The sequence below is a fragment of the Tupaia chinensis genome, unplaced genomic scaffold (genome assembly GCF_000334495.1).
Source record: "Tupaia chinensis unplaced genomic scaffold, TupChi_1.0 Scaffold000067_1, whole genome shotgun sequence".
Lineage (NCBI taxonomy): Eukaryota > Metazoa > Chordata > Mammalia > Scandentia > Tupaiidae > Tupaia > Tupaia belangeri.
Window position 1 is genome coordinate 4,312,015 of NW_006159526.1, and position 5,552 is coordinate 4,317,566.

The window sequence follows — 5,552 nt, forward strand, 5'->3', positions numbered from 1 at the left end:
CTTACGCCACTCCCTCTCCTAAACTTCCGCCGAGGGGCTTTCTGCCTCCACCCGTGAACCTGGAGGCAGAGAGGTGGGCGGACAGCGCTCCTACCGACCCTTTTCTTTTTTTGTTAAAGTTTTGTCTCGCGCATATATATTTGACATCATGGGATTGTATCACCCGTGGTTTTAACTTCCTCAAATACAATTCTAGGTGCTTGGCTTGAGAAAGGGAGAGAGGGTGAGGAGAGAAATTCCTTTTTTTTCCTTTTCTTTTTTAAAGAGGTTTTTGCGTTAGAGCAGGTGCACTCCCCAGAGAGAGAGACAGTGAGAGGAGAAGTGAGAAATGACCCCCAGAGGGGATGGCCAGGCCACAATCCCGCCTCCATTCCCCTCCCAGGATCTTGGACCACCATGCATATGCTCCTGGCCTGATTTTCAAGCCACTGGGTCAGGGATTCAAACTGCGGTCGGCCGTGTGGGAGTCCAGTGCTGAACTGCTACACCATCTGGCCCTGAGAATTCCTTTCTTTTCCCATCTCCCTTTCTCCGCCTCCTTGACTTACAGAGAAGACTCATGCCAACATGCAAATAAAAATGTTTACAGGTAATTTCCTGGTTTCGGACTTGTAACTAATGAGTGTCCCAGGGTGGTGTGGCCCCTGCCTTCAGTGGGACACGAGATGATCACTGATGACGGGGACCCCGTGTGTGTGTGTGTGTGTGTGTGTGTGTGTTGTCACTTTGCCCACCATCCTCACACCCCCGTGTTCTGCTAGTTTGAGGGGTACAGGGCCCACACTTGCACACTTTACCCTGATCTTGGTTATGAGGTATAGAAAAATTATCTAGGAACTGCACTGAAAATGCAGATTCCGGGGGCCAGCAGCTGGCGCGCTTGTTAATGCACTAGACTCCCACATGGCTGACCAGGGTTTGAGTCCCAGACCTGGTGGCTTGCTTTCTTACTTTCCTCTCTCTCTCTCTGTCTTTTTCCCTGGTGAGCACACAGGCCCTGTAGCAAATTTTAAAAAATAATAATAATGAATAAAATTAAGTAATTTCTTTAGAAATGCAGACTCTGAGGCCATTGGCACCAGAGGTGCAGACCTGCTAGAGCTGGTTGGGTGGCCCTGGGGTCTGTTTCTATTGAACACCACAGAGATCCGGAGCAACTCGGTCATTGAACACATTGAAAAGTCATCACTGGGCCAGCAAGTGGTTAAGGGCGCTGGACTCCCACATGGCAGACCATGGTTCAAGTCCCGGACCTGGCAGCTTGCTTTCTCACTTTCTCTCCCTTTCTCTCTCTCTCTCTCTGGTCAAATTAAAATAAATAAACAAAGTTAAAATAATACTTTAAAAAAAAAAAGAAAAGAAAAGAAGTCATTACCATAGGAACAGGCCAAGTAGGGGTTTCCAGTGGTGTCATGACTGCTGTGGGTTTTTTGCCTTTTTTAGTTGCCAGAGGCCATGTGTGCCCACCGGAGAGGAAGAGGGAGAGGGCGTCCTGCAATCCCGCAATCCCGGCTCCATTTCCCCGCGCTGCCAGGGCTTCAGACACACGTAACCTGCCATGACTTACGTACTTTTTCTTTCTTTTTCTTTTTTTGGAGAGTTTTTGTTTTTTGTGTTTTCGATTAGTTGGTTTATTTGTTTGCTATAGGGCAAACAGAGAGCACGAAATCACCCTCCAGGGGCATGGCCACGCCTCAGTTTCTTTTCCATTCTCCTCTCAGGATTTGGGCACGCGTGCACAAGCACCCAGGGTGAGTTTTAAGCCGCCAGGTCCGGGACTACATTCAACCATGTGGGAGTCCAGCGACATAACTGCTGGCCCCTCACCTGGAGTGATTTTTAAGCCACTGGGGCCCAAATTCAAACTGTGGTTGACCAGGTGGGGTCTGGCTTCCCAGGCTATGGGGCTGTCCTGGTTGGTTCTTATAACTGGGGGAGACTGGGTTCCTCAGGTATAGGAAGAGCAAATGACCACACCCAGCCTCTCGGAATCCACGGAGGAGGGAGGTCCCCGGGCCCATCCATCTTCCCGGTGTTGTAGGCCTGGCCTGGTCTTCGTGTGTTTGGAACTAACTGCACAATTACGTCCAGCTGCCCCCATTCCCCCGCTGCTGTTTTCTTTTCACTTTTTTTTTTGGAGAGGTTTTTGCTATAGGGCACATGCGCTCGCCAGACAGACAGAGAGAGACAGAGAGATAGAAAGCGAGAAATCACCCCCCCCCGGGGGGCAATGGCCATGCCACAATCCATTCTCCTCTCGGGATCTTGGGCACGCACGCACATGCGCCCGGCGTGAGTTTAAGCCACCGGGTCCAGGACTCGAACCGTGGTCAACTACGTGGGAGTCCAGCAACATAGCCATTACACTAACTGCTGGTCCCAACCCCCTCTGCTGTTTTCTGAGAGGCGGTTACTGGTGGTGTGGCTCGAGGCAGGCGTCGGTGGCCTAGCTGGGCCCCCTTCCTCTCAGTATAGCTCAGGGCTCACGCCTTGCAGAAGAGCCCCGGGACAAGGCATGGGCCCTCCTGACAGGAGGACTTCAGGGGGTGGGGTGGTTTCCACAGCCGTCCAGGTGCACTCCGCACCAGGCTGGTGGGGGGGAGGGCTGTCCTTGGCCGCTGCCACCTCAGAGGACAGTGGCCTTATGACCACAGGGACCTTGGAGGGTGGGAGATGAAAGGGGACAGCAGAGACAGTGAGAGACACCTGGGGAGACTCGGAGAACGGGGGGCTGGGGAGGAGCGCGTGCCATGGCATGCCATGTGTGGAGCTCAGAGGGTCTTGGAGGGACATTGGGGTTAGAGAGAGAGGGGAGTGTGGACCCCGAACAATGGAGGCGAGACGGACTCAGCACAGAGCTGGGTGGGTGTGAGGCGCGTCACTGGGCAACACAGGCCCACCCCTACAGCCACATGTGTGTGCACACGGGCTCACAGGCCCACGTGGGCAGGCGCACACCCACAAACATGACGGACAGGCGCGCCCCTAACAGGCATCACTGGTACACCCACGTTGGTGCAAACTCAGACACTGCCCTTTTTTTTAGAATTACTTAACTTTATTTATTGTTTACTGTTATTATTTTTAATTCACCAGAGAGAGAAAAGTGAGAAAGCGAGCCGCCAGGTCCAAGACTCCAATTACAGTCGGCTGTGTGGGACTCCAGCGCCCTTACCCACCATGCCAACTGCCAGCCCCATAGATACGTTTAAAAAATTTTTTGCTATAGGGCGCGGGATGGGGGGAAGCAGCAGGTGGCATGGTGGTTAAGGTGCTGGACACTCCCATGTGTTCAACAACAGTTCAAATCCTGAAACTGCTGGTTTACTTTCTCACTTTCCCTCTCTCTGTGTGTCTCTCTCTGGTCAAATTAAAAAATAAATGAGGGGGGACCAGCAGTTGGCGTAATGGCTACGTCGCTGGACTCCCATGTAGTTGACTGCAGTTCAAGTCCTGGACCTGGTGGCTTAAACTCACGCCAGGCGCGTGTGCGTGCGTGCCCAAGATTCCGAGAGGGGAATGGAGGAGAAGGGATTGTGGCGTGGCCATGCCCCTCCGGGGGTGATCTCTCACTTTCTTTCTCTCTGTCTCTGTCTTTCTGGCAAGCACATGCACCCTATACCAAAAACCTCTCCCCCCAAAAAATACAAAACAAATGAGGGACCAGCAAGTGGCATGGTGGATAAGGACACTCCCACATGGCCAACCGCAAGTTTAAGTCCCAGACCTGGCGACTTGCTTTCTCACTTTCCCTCTCTCTCTCTGACCCTTTCTGGTCAAATTAAAATAAATCATTAAATAAAGATAAATAAAATAACTTTTTTGGAGACGTTTTTGCTATAGAGTGTGTGCGCTCACCAGAAAGACAAAAAAGAGAGACAGACAGGAAGCGAGAAATCACCCCCCGGGGGCGGAGGATGCCCACCCCACACCACAATCCCTTCTCCATTCTCCTCTTGGAATCTTGGCCACAGTTGACTACGTGGGAGTCTAGTGATGTATCCATTACACCATCTGCTGGTCCCAATAAAATAATTCTTAAATAAATAAAATTAAATAAGTGATGTTTAAATAATTATTTTATTTACCTTATTTTTATTTTGATCAGAGAGGGACAGAGCAAAAGAGAGACTGAGAAAGCAAGCTGCCAGGTCCAGGACTCAAACTGCAGTCAGCTATGTGGGAGTCTAACATCCTTAACTACCACGCCACCTGCCTGCCCCATAAACAGGTTTTTTAAATCTAGCTACAGGGTATGTGAGAGAGAAAGCCACTAGGTCTGGGACTTGAACCGCAGCCAGCCATGTGGAAGTCCAGCGCCTTCACCACAACACCTGCTGGCCCCAACACAGACACCATCTTGAACCCACTCACACAGATGCATGGACACACACACGTGATCACACATGTTCTCACAGAGACACGAACCTACTGTGCTCATACACAGGGGTCTTCAAAAACTGGAAATGCGGGGAACCAGCAGTTAGTGTAATGGCTATGTCGTTGGACTCCCACGTAGTGGACCGCAGTTCGCGTCCCGGACCTGGTGGCTTAAAACTCACGCTGGGCGCGTGTGCGTGCGTGCCCAAGATCCCGAGAGGAGAATGGAGGAGAAGGGATTGCAGTGTGACCATCCCCCCTGTGGGGTGATTTCTCCCCTTCTGTCTCTCTGTCTGTCTGTCTGGCGAGCGCACGCGTCCTATAGCGAAAACCTCTCCCAAAAAGAAAAAAAAACTGGAAATGCGTAGGCAGAAAACGTGCATGGTTTTCAAAATGTTTTTGTACCAAAATATACTCATTTTTTAAAAGATTTTTTTCCCAATTTATTTAACTTTGTTTATTTAAATTTGACCAGAGAGGGACAGTGAGTAAGAGAGAGGGAAAGCAAGAAAGCTGCCAGACCCAGGACTCGAACCGCGGCTGGCCATGTGGGAGTCCAGTGCCCTTAACCACCGCACCACCTGCTGGCCCCAAATATACTCATTTTAATTCCATCTTTCCACAAGATTGTTGAGGTCCAGTGGTATACCCACGAGGGAAGCCCCACCCCAGACACACGGACCGACACACTTACACGTCGACACTTGCACCCATCACAGCACGCACTGCTAGACACCGTGCACACTCCCTGGGACCACACGAACGAAGCCACATACACAGCTTCCCGCAGAGCCTCGCTGTCCACACCCTCTCCCTGGGTCTTATTTCACAGCCGCTGGAGCCCCGAGACTGGGAAAATCTGTCCCCGCTGAGCTCAGTCTGTCCCTCCGTGGAGCGGGCAGTCCCCCCTGCCCCCAGTGTTCCTGGTGTGAGCAGCCAGCCAGGCCCAGAGGGGGGAGCCCAGGACCCCGGATGCCATGGGAACGGGCCTTCCACGTCGCTCAGGGGGCTCAGAGGGAGCCTGCGGCCGTCCCCTAGGCAGCCCGCCCATGCCTCTGGGTTGTGGGCTCAGAAGCGCCAGGATTTCCTGGAGGAAGACGCAGAAAACCAGGTTTGACTCCAGAGCAGCCTGGACCGGCCCAGCCGCCTCCCGCCCTCACGGGAGAGAAACC